The sequence below is a fragment of the Sabethes cyaneus genome, chromosome 3 (genome assembly GCF_943734655.1).
Source record: "Sabethes cyaneus chromosome 3, idSabCyanKW18_F2, whole genome shotgun sequence".
NCBI classification, from domain to species: Eukaryota; Metazoa; Arthropoda; class Insecta; order Diptera; family Culicidae; genus Sabethes; species Sabethes cyaneus.
In genome coordinates, this window is record NC_071355.1 from 99,734,154 (window position 1) to 99,746,495 (window position 12,342).

Genomic DNA, 12,342 nt, shown 5'->3' on the forward strand with positions numbered 1-12,342 from the left:
CAGGGTCTGTTTCAGCGTCCTATGCGGTAGTGTACTGTGTACAAACCGCGATAGCACACCTTTCCGCCAAATCACGTCCAAAGATCTCGGGATTATTTTGAACTACCCTGAAGAACTTTTTCGTACTTTCCGATCATATGTTCCACTTCTACGTTTAGTTTGCTTTGCGCGGTTCAACGTCAATGTTTTTCGGTAACATTTGAACACGGTACTTACAGCCGGCTTTGGATGTTTGAGAGCCTTGGCGATCATTCAACGCGATTGTACAGAATTCACTATCTTCGATAAGTTTTCAAGCGTATAACAATCTTGATGAAATTTGTACTACTAAGTGAACGATTCTTCCACATCAAAACACTAATGACAGTGTTTCTTGGCACGAAAACTAGAGGCGCTGAAGTAACTGGAAAGAAGCGGTCAAATACTAACTGTAACAAATAAAGCTATCAGAGATGAGGTCCTAGACCTCACTCTGTGCAGCACTTGTATTACTGATAAGGTCAAAAACTGGCATGTCTCTGATGAACCTAGTTTATCAGACCATAGGTATATTATTTTTGATATTGAGGCAAACTCTCTCAGGAAAGAACAATACAGAACCCAGAAGAAAACCAACTGGTGTTCGTTCAGAGAACACTTGGGTTACTCTCGGAACTTCTGTTATATTAATATACGCACATCAGCTGACCTGTACCTACAGAGTAGGATCATTGGCGCTTTCACTGCTAACTGTCGGTTAATCACGCGGACAGTCCGCCGTGACGTGTCGTGGTGGGATGAATCGCTCAACAGCATTCGTCGGGATGCGCACTGTTACTACTAGGAAGACGTTGGAGAATCTTATGAACACACATTTCTCTGGTTCGACATTGACCACTGAAAGCGACGTCGACGGGCAGCAGCAAGTTAAGTCATCACAACAATGTGTCAAACGACTCGGTTCTACTTGCACGCCGACTGTTTACGGAGGCTTCAATCAATTGGACACTCAATTCCTTTGAACCAATGAAGTCTCCAGGTCCGAATGGCACACTAACCATCTTCTTACAAAAAGCGGACGAGATTATAATGCCCGAGCTCATCAACCTCTTTCATGCCAGCTTTACGTTATGACGTGTCCCGGCAAGCTGCTAGAGAGTTAGGGTGGTGTTCATATCTAAGGCAGGAAAAGAGATCCATGCCAAAAGTTTTCAGACCCATAAGTCTAACATCAACGCTTCTCGAGTTGATGGAAAAAATCAAGGGTAATCATATCCGTAATAAGTCTGCATGGTAATCAATATGCTTATCAACGCGATCAATTTTTTTTTAATTTACGGAAACCGTGAGACTGATTTGAAAAGTCGCTCCAATATCATGAGATGGCACTTTGTGCTTTTTTGACATTGAAAGGGCTTTTGACAACAAAGGAACTGATCAACCGACAATGAGCTGGATTCAAGCAATACTGTCAAGCAGGGAATTATAGCCTCATTAGGAGTTACATCCATCATGACTTCAGCGATCAAAGGATGTCCTCAATGAGGAGTTCTCTCCCCTTTGCTTTGGTCACTGGTGGGCGACGCACTCTCCCTGCACAAACTATCACAGCATGGTCATTGCGTACGGCGACGACGTAGTACTCATTGTCGGAGGTAAATTTGACACAGTGCTGTCTAGTCGTGTGTTGTAACTACCACTATTTCGTAGTGTTCACGAGAGGGGCTTAATGCAAACCACACCAAAACCATTGTGATACCATTTACTAGGCAGAGGAGACATGCTCTTGCTCCCCTTACACTGAATGGCGTGGTGACTGTGCAGGTCAAACTAAACAAAGTTCAACGCGTGGCATGTTTGTCAGTTACCAGCGCCAGGCGCACAATTCCAACTGCAGCCATGGAGGCAATGTTATAAGCAAAGCCTGGGTGCTAATTCCGTTATCGAAATTTGACCTTCTGTTTTATACGACAGACTTCGCAACCAGCTGTTAGAATACAGGACAGTGCGGGGTCAGTGCTACGATCCTATTGACTCTAACAGCCTCTCCCAGCCGAGATTCGAACATACGACGACTGGTTTATTAGACCAGCGTCTTACCTCGAGGCCAACTGGGAGGATGGCAATGTTATGCTTGCTACCTTTACATCTTCATGTGAAGAAGGAAGCCAAACTCGGTGCACTAAGGTTACAAAGGTGTCGTAACTGAATGGAGGCACAGCCTAATATGGATGTTCCATATAGTGTAATTGAAACAGATCGCGTTCGCTTAAGATGGAGGGTCCGTTCTTTCATCCCAGACCTGGCGTTACAGCGCGCGAGGCCCTGTGCAGATTAAGTAGCGAGGCCCTTTTTTGTATGCCAGAAGAGCATATGATTGAAAGGTCACTGTGGCAGTCTTAATGATCGTCTTTTGGGGCAGTCTTCGATTGCTGTAGACAGTTCCTGGACTGCTCATACCCATTAATAAAGTTGAGCCAAATAGTTGCAATCCTGTTCCGTGATTCGGTACATGTTTGATAAAATCAATGACTATTTGGGATTTGGGTTCTATACTCGGTATGGAGTAAGCAGGAAACTGCCGAAAAAGTTACGCGTAGATAAAGCAAGAACCCCGCAATTGTTGAGCAGATGCGCTGAGTGCAGAGTTTCAAAAGCGGAAGGTGTCGGTATCATTCGATACACTGTTTGAATGATAAAGAGCGGGACAGTATCCATTTAGGAGTCCCCTGATTGTGCGTAGGTCACTGTTTGACTGTTCAAGCTACAACGAGATGCTATCTTAACAGCATAATCTAGGAAAGCAGCTAAGTTCAGGTATTTATCCCAAACTTTTCTCTAACAATAAGTATTACGTCCTCGACTTAAGCAATAGTTTCATAACCAAGATGCGCTGCTTGTGAAGGAATGTGTCGGCCATCAGTGGACAAGGGTGAGAGAGCTCCTTGCGGAATTCCTCTCATTGCCGAAAATGTTTAGTGATGTATCTTCCAATGAGGCTGTGTTTTCACCGGTTGAAAGCATTGCTAGAATCTAGCTTATTTTACTCGACTCCGTTTTGAAAGAGAGCCGTAAAAATTGAAGCGAAGGACATGTTATCGAAAGCGCCTTCAATGTCAAGGAAAACCCAAAGTGCCAACTCTTGATATTTCAGCGATTTCTCAATTATTGTCACAACGCAGAGCAATGGAGTCTCCGTAGATTTACCGCATTGGTATGCATGTTGATTTCCATGCAACGGTAAATTCTTTGAAAACTAATTGCGGATATAGTTTTCCGCGATTTCTTCTGTCAACTTGAGAAGCATTGATGTCAAATGTATTGGTCTGAAAGCCTTTTGCATGGTTTTCACTTTTTTATCTGTCTTAGGTATGCTTTTAGGTATCTGCCCACATTTCGCCAATTCACCGGGATATTTTCCAAAGTGAAACTGATTCGAAAATTGTTAATATGCCCGGGCATTATAATGCTGCTCATTTTCTGCAAGAAACGGGTAGAATATTAGACGGATCTGGAGATTTATTCGCTTCAAAAGAACTAAGTACCTACTTCATCGTCCCCCAGAAGCGAAAGAGTCTGTGCCACCACACGGGTTTGTCGGCCTAAACACCGGCTCTGTTCCATCCGGTACCGTCTGTTTCTTTACAGATGGTTCAAAAATTAGGGCTTGCACAGGTTCCAGAGTCTACGGTCCCGGAATAAGGGAAGCTGTTCCACTGGGCAAATGACCCACCGTTTTCCGAGCGGAAGTATATGCAATATACATCTGCGCCAAGATATGTTTTAAACGAAAGTATAGGCATGCGAAAATCTCTGCGCTACTCACTCTCAAGTCCACTAAATGTGAATACTAATTAGTTTGGGAGCCCGCACAGGGAACTTTAAGAGAACTCTCCCGCCAGAACGAAGTTTCATTATTCTGGGTGCCTCGACACTGCGGAATCGAGGGAAATGAGCTTGCTGACGGCCTAGCGAGACAAGGATCAGATCAGCAGTTCATTGGCCCCGAACCGATTCTGGATCCCTCCATATCCGCTGTCAACCTGATTGAATTGACCTGAAAAAAGCTAGATAGCATCCAACTGGTATCAATCGCAGGGTTGTATACAAGCTAAAAAAAAGCAAAGCCGTGAGCTTAAACTGTCATTAAACATTACCCTTCTTTATCGACAGACTCCGCAGCCGGCTGTTTAGAGTACATGAAAATTACGGGGTCAGTGTAACGATCCTACTGACTCTATCTAGCAAGCACCGCCTAGCCGAGATTCGAACATTCGACGACTGGTTTGTTATATCAGCATCGTACCTCGAAGCTAACTGGGCGGTTATAGACAAGCTAAACAGTTTACCTACCCAGACCATGCAGTAGTTAAAAAACTACTTACCTTAAGGAGTAGTGAACTGCGCAAAATCACGGGACTCCTCACCGGATATTGCCCCTCTCCTTACCAGTTAAAGAGAATTGGCAAGGTCTTAACTGACATTTGCCGCTTTTGCAACTATAAACTAGAAAGTTCAGTTTCTACGGAAGCTACTCTGTATGGAAACTCAATCGCAAGAAGGTTATTGGTTATGTTAACTATGTAGCACCTAATTGGGGCACATGTCTTACAGCCTGCTAGCTCAACTCGATCAAGGGGTACGAGTAATTCGTAAGCCGTGTACAGCAATCGGGGCCAGCTATAAAATACAGTCTCCATGACTGTCGCAGTGATATTTTGAACCCAGTGCTCTTCTGGTATACAAAAAAGCTGGAACAGGATTTTACTGTGTTTAACTGTATTTATCACTAGCAAAGAAGATTTAAATTGCTAATAAAAATTCTGGCGATGGCTTGTTACCTAAATTTTATTGAAGACACATGGCAAACAGTGACAAACCCACCGCTAACATGTGTTTCGTTACAAATGATAACTGACATTGAAAAATTTATGACAGCTATTGTGCCAAATCAGATTTTGCTGTTGTTTTATGTCGACAGAGCCTTTATTCGTAAGATTTGCGTAAAATCATCAGACCATACCACCATCGCCATGTTAATGTGTGACACTACACCAAAGGCAGCGTGATGGCATCTCGTCCTAGATCTTCCAAGTGATTGGTGGGAGGACATACGGCTGGGCATGTATTATTCGTACATAAGCATGATACATCTTTATCCGTGTCAGCCAGAACAAAGGATACGATCTCCCGAAGCTCAGAACAATCCCACGGAGAGTTGAAGAACTACTGTGGTAACGTTTCATGACTAACCAGCATTGTAAACCGTCAGCTTCCATAACCAAAATGAGACAAAATGTCTACCCTTTCATCATCGTCTGCATGTCGAATAGTGAGACAAGTGCGGGCCAATTTTGGTTATAACAGAAGATGTTAAGTTCATTAAATTCTACATGTAATTATGAATTATTTGTACCTAAATACGATAAAACCCATCAAAGTAAACTCATTTTTAAAAGCGTTAAGATAAATCATGTGTATGCCAGTATAATAATAAGTTATAGAAGAGAACTTAGAACTAAGAACTTAGAAGCTTCCAACGCTATGAACTATTAGAAACCAATTTAAACCAATTTAAGTTATAACTGATTAGTCTGTCAATAATAATGTCGATAAATAAATAACTAAAAATCCAATTATAATAAAACACTGAAAAACTGAAAAATCATCCGTGGGAAAGTTTATTTTACTAAAATTCAATGATAAAAACAATTGCGAGACAATTTATGCCCTTTGACATTTACGTAACCATTGTCCCCAGTAGTCGGTCGGAGCATCCCACGACGAAATAATATTCAACATTATCATACGAATCAAGGGTATTGCACAGATGACGAATGTATAGCAGTCGTCTGGTGAGTTATAAATGTGTGTTTATGATGGAGCGTGAACTTGCCCGAAGCTTTTGAATATGACGTGTAAGTTTTTCAAAGGATGTCAGTAGGTATTCGTTGTCAGTTTGGAGCGCACTTCGGGTTTTGGTAGAGAATAAAATACAGGTCACATGTGCAAACGATATCTACGGGCATATTAAATTTCACTGCGGCACTTATTTGAACCTGATACCAGTTGGCAACGGAAACATACACGCACATAAGCACACAAACACGTGCGCATAAAAACACTGACAATTTCACAATCAGTCAGTGCTCTCCCCGAAACAAACAGTTCAACACAGGATATTCGTGCTTCACCGGCGGCGTCTACTCTGCATGCAGCTCAGAGGTAGGTCGAATGAAATGAAATTCCTAACGAATAAAACTCGCAAGACGTCATCTTCGTCATATGAATACATAACAAAGTTTGCTCCTTCTGCAAGAGCAGCCATGTGAAAGTGCGAGTTTGGCGCGTTTTGCAGTGACAAAAGGAAAACTGCCGACGATAAAAGCTATGGCAAAATTCTTTAACGAATTCCGGGCATCATCATCAGCAGGGACGAGGAAATAGCGTATAAATGTGTGCTAGGAAGTTCAATTCCACGCATTCCTGATATGCCAGAGCCGAAGAACCATTAGGTAAAAAAGGAAAACTAGTGTTGAGGGTGAATAATTATGCTACTGGAATGAAACCTTTATGCGTTAAACACCATTTTTGCGATCAATCCAGTATAAAAGAGATTGTTATTGGATTAAGGAATATATTTCATGCGGAGCTGGCGATTCGTTAACTATTCGTCATATATTATAAGATACCATATTAAAATGAATGAATATGTGTTGTTGATAATACTGTAATAGCAATAACTGTGATGAGGCGATCGAAAATGGTTCTTATAAAAAAACTGTTCACTTTTCCTATTAAAATTATTCATAGTGATCGGTATGTACCAAAACACCTTCGTCATCTCATAGCTTTCTGCAAAAGAAGTTATGGAATCTGCTAACACATTACGATTTCACACCGAGGGCAGCCTCAAAGCTCATCCAAAGTTAAATAGGCAAAGTTTATTCATTTATATTCTCCCAGCTGAACTGTCCGTCCCTAAGGAAGCGAATGCAAATTGTTTCCCATAGATTCAAAACCTATTCCAAAATTCAACCAATTTGAGCCACACGACAAGACGAACGGTGCGCAGTAATGTAGATTTGACTAATATTTGCGACCACACTCAAAAAAAGCTGCACGTACACACTAGGTATTTATTCAAAAATAAATACAGTTTTCACCTAACGTATCCTTCATTTGTTTTTTGTTTATTTGATTATAAAATTTAATTGACATAGTTGTCTTATTGAATATTAGTCATGCTTATAAAAATCTAGAGTTAGCTAATTTATGTGCGGACTAATGTGCCGGTTCGCCGAACTCAAAAAGGGTTTCAAGTGCAGAGGAAGTACGAATGCAGGCCGTAATTGGTTCGTTGTATCCAAAAGTTGTTCCATGGAAACTCGGCTGCAGTAGTCCGGTTCAAAACAGATCAAATTGTCGGTGCATGTTTTGGTGTTTGAGACCCAGAAGATGACAACGGTCGGGATACGGAGGTATATTTACTGGATCACGCCAAGGTAACGCCACGTAGCGCAAGCCGGACAAAACGTTTTTGAACCCGTTTCATACACAGATTCCATGCCGGCTGATAAGGACACCAAACTATGCACGCATTTTGTAGCCGTAACAGGGAGCAGTATAGCGCCTTCAAACAGTGAGGATCACTGAAATCTCGAGCAATCTTAGTGATGAAACCAAGCTGTCGGGAATCTTTCGATATTGTCGTGGTGCGATGCAAATTGAACGTCAGTTTAGCATCATGCAGTACTCCGAGATCATTGACTTGGTCGACTCTTGAAATTACATTGTTCATTTATTTGGTAGTTGAAGAAGATCGAACTAGTAGCGATGCAATAGAAAGTCATTATGATGAAGTAATTACTTGGCACTTCGGGATACTGATGACCAGCCAGTTTTTCCTACACCAGTCAACGAACATATCCAAAAGCCTCTGATGCAGCATGCAATCTTCTATAGAACGAACGAATACAATTTCAAGTCATCAGCATACATTAGCTCCAAGCAGCGAGGCGATATCGTTTAAAAACAGGACAAACAGAAGAGGTCCCATGTTGCTGTCTTGAGGCACAGCCGACAAGTTAATAAACCGGGAAGAGAAACAGGAGTCAAGCTGCACACGCAGAACTCTGTCGCGTAAATAGGGACTGAGCCATTTGGTGAAATTGCGAGATGCGCGAAGACGCAAAATTTTCTGTAGTAGTATTTTATGGAGAATACAATCGAACGCTGCTTTTAGATCAGTACCTATAGACAAACGGCAAAAACGAAAGAATTTTTTTGACCGACTTCGGAAATTCCACTGTTTGAATTCCCATTCTATTTCGCGCCAGAAGCGTTAACTCAACTCGTACACACATTTTTCGAGTTTTACAGGCATTATAAAAAAAATTAACTCATATCCTACAAATAATGGAAAAACCCCCCGATTTTTCAAGCCAATTTCCAGTGTGGGAGGGGGAGGGGGGTTCAAAAACTTTAAAAATAATTTGTAGTGGTCTTACTTGAAATTAAATAATAAATAGTTCGAAAACAGACACTGATGAACCCTGCAAGTTGTAGCCTAAATATGTACCTGTCGCGAATAAATATAGATATATATAGAATTTAATTGAAATAGTTTGCTTGTTATTTAATTTCCGGTTTCGCATTCTACTAAGACGCTCCAAAAACTTCAGTCGGGCATTTACTTTTATTCCGAGTCCCCACGCACCACTTGTTCATCGATTTCAAAGCCGCATATGATAGCGTAAACCGACAAGAGCTATGGAAAATTTTGGACGAAAACGGCTTTCCGGGTAAGCTTACTAGACTTATCATGGCTACGATGGATGGGATCTAGTGCTGTGTGAGAATCTCGGGTGGATTGTCCGACCCATTCGAATCTCGCAGGGGACTTCGACAAGGAGATGGTCTTTCCTGCCTGCTATTCAACATTGCGCTTGAAGGTGTTATAAGGCGAGCGGCGATCGAAATGCGGGGCACGATTTTCAATAAATCCAGTTAATTTATCTGCTTTGCTGACGACGTGGATGCTGTCGGCAGAACATTTGAGGCGGTGGAAGATCAGTACACCAGACTGAAACGCGAAGCAGAGAAGATTGGATTGCAGATAAATACGTCTAAAACGAAGTATATGCTGGCGGGCGGGACCGAGCGCGACGGGGCTCGCTTGGGCAGCACCGTGTTAATCGACGGGGATGAGTTCGAGGCAGTCGACGAGTTCGTATACTTTGGCTCGCTGGCAACAGAGGACAACAATACCAGCCGTGAGATTAAAAGACGTATTATCAGCGGAAGTCGGGCCTACTACGGACTCCACAAACACTTGCGGTCGAACAATCTGAGCCCCCGTACAAAGTGCACACTGTACAAAACGCTAATTAGACCGGTTGTCCTCTACGGGCACGAAACGTGGACATTGCTAGAAGAGGACCTACAAGCACTCGGAGTTTTCGAACGGCGGGTGCTAAGAACCATCTTTGGCGGAGTGCAAGAGAACGGTGTATGGAGGCGAAGAATGAACCACGAGCTCGCGCGTCTCTACGGCGAACCAAGTATTCAGAAAGTGGTTAAAGCTGGACGGATACGTTGGGCAGGACATGTTGCTAGAATGCCGGACAACTATCCTGCAAGAATGGTTTTCGCATCAAATCCGGTAGGAACAAGACGAAGAGGGGCACAGCGAGCGAGGTGGCAAAACCAGGTGGAGCGAGATCTGGCGAGCACTGGGTGCCCGCGGAACTGGAGATCAGTTGCCATGGACCGAAACAGATGGAGAAATTATACTGCGCAGGCCTTGTCATAAGACGTTAGGCCAATTAAGTAAGTAAGTACTTTTAGTCCAATCCTACTAGCTTCTGCTTTCAGTCTAGCCCAGACGACCTCCGTCGTTGCGAAGTTTCGGCCTACAATATCAAAGTCATCTGCGTAGCCAAGAAGTTTGCTACCTTCACTGAAAATTTAGTTTCTCGTTTCGATTTTTCTCGCCGGATCATCTTGTCAAGGGCGATGTTGAAAAGCATGCAGGTTAAGCTGTCAACTTGTCCTCGACTTTTGCCGTGCCTGGAAGGGACTCGATCCTATTGACTCTAATAGTCTCTCCTAGCCAAGATTTGAATATACAACGTACCACGATGTCAACTGGGAAGCGCAATTTCAACATTTACCTTCTTTTATATCAATTCGTTTTTTTTTGTCAAATGAAGAACTCTGAGTATAAACCAAAATAGCTTATGATGATTGAAAATAATTCCTCATTTCCTGAATAAACTCCTTAAGGTTAGGCTATGTCAAATTTTTTTTTGTAAAACACCCCCTAAGAAACACTCTTGGCTACGCCCCTGCGCTATTAATATAAATTTTCTACTGTTATTATTTCGTTACCGTGAAATGAATGTTAGCTTTAAAAAAGTTCATTATTTTATTCCAGTTCTAACTTTAATATTTGTCATTTCGAGAATTTTTGTTCCAATAATGATATTACAAAACATAATGCAGAAGCGGAAAATTACAATATATAGGTACACCTTGTTAAGATATGAAACAATTAAGAAAACATTTGTACTTATGATGGAGATGACAAAACGTTTAAAATAATACATCTTGCTTTTGGCATTCAACTATGCTAAACCCAAATAGAAAAAGCAAAGCCTTGGATTTGAACGTCTTTTCTGAGACTTAACTCACAGACTAACAGACGTAACACTGAAGCTCCATTCCATCGCCAAAAAACGACCATTTCAAATTTCCACTTAAGCCAAGACTCAAACAACAGTCGCTGCGCGAGAACACCACTCCCCTGCGCTGGCGCTGTTGTCAGATAATATACAAGTAAATTTATAGCATTGCTAAATTTATAGCGACCTGCTCTGCGTAGTGCGAAGACTACACCAAGTAATGCTAGTGTTTTTTCCATGTTTTAGGGATGTCAATGAAACGATGTTTTGTTAGAAAATTTGTTCGAAGTGTTACGTCTGTTAGTCTGTGCTTAACCCTTCTTTATCGAAAGACTTCATAGCCGGCTATTAGAGTATAAGATAGTTACGTGGTTAGTGCAACAATCCTACTGACTCTATCTAGCAGCACCGCCTAGCCGAGATTCGAACATACGACAACTGGCTTGTTAGACCAGCGTCGTACCTCGAAACCAACTAAGCGGCGAACCTAAATGGAAATGAGATGTAAAAAGTTAAAGGAGTTTGTTCCTTTCCTGCCATTAAAATGCTAGATGAAAAAGGTTCACTGTATATTCCCCAACCTTAGTACTTTTTTTGTACTATCGGCTACGACTGCTGATTCCGCGACTGTTGTTGACCGCTACTGCAAACTCGGCAAACCAGCAACTCACTGGTTTGTAGCGAGACTCGTGGCAAGTGTCAAGAATTTTGCTTCCCTCATCTTCAATCTCGTGCAAAGTAAATTGTGGTAGCAACGAGAAGATGTGTCCTAAAACGTAGACACAATTGAAACTGAAGAAGATGAAGGTGTGGTGGAACAGGAACAGATCAAACAAATAAAAAGCAATTTGAACAGACTGCTGCAGCCATGAGCTCCGATGTTACACTTTGCCTTGGGGAAATCGGAACCAGTCGTTTTCCCACCCAATCGGCGGCTGGAGCACGTTTTGCTGGTTGTTTGCGGGTATGTGTCTCTTTGAGTGCAAAGTAGGATGGGGTAATCTTGGGTGGCAAATTCAATTTTCTGAGTGTGTACAAACTTCTCCAGAGATTCTCCTCCTCCTCCATGGGGCAACTCGTATTGTCTAAACGAAAAACTTTTAGTGAACTGATTCACCGTGTTTCAATGTAGGAAAACAACACAAACGTTTAATGTGTGTGCGATAGAGAGTCGAAAGGAAATGATATTTTTCAGAATTATTGGAAAGTTCAGAACTTTTAATGCTGGCTATGTCACGTCGCAGGTGAAAGGAATAACGGGTAAATTTCGAAATTCGCTTATGTTTTAAAGTGTATTTGGTGTATTAAATTACTTGGAAAGGACACGGAACGAGTCAAAGTTTCGGTAACTATATTTAAGGTAGTATAAAACAGAAAATATCTCTGAGATAACTAATATTACACAAATTGAGGCTTAATAGAAAACATTATACGTAAATATAAATTTGTTTCTAGAAAATAAACTGAAACAAAATTCGATTTTTTCGAATTTCAAAACTAAATACATCGAAACCCCATTGTTTTTCCTATTTTTCTCCAGCCCTAATTGAAAATTCAACACCGCTGCGAACGGAGTAAACAAAATTCAGCATGAAATTGTCGATTCTCTTGGCGCGTAATGGTGCAAGCATTAAGTACCCGAACGATGATGATGCTCGAACGAGTAGAACGCTTGAAT

At 41.8% G+C, this 12,342-nt stretch overlaps 1 protein-coding gene across 1 annotated transcript in view; it reads right to left on the bottom strand.

Moving 5' to 3' along the window:
- LOC128739925 (serine proteinase stubble) overlaps nucleotides 1–12,342 on the bottom strand; it is a 40,242-nt gene that overhangs the window by 14,685 nt on the left and 13,215 nt on the right. The window lies entirely within an intron of this gene.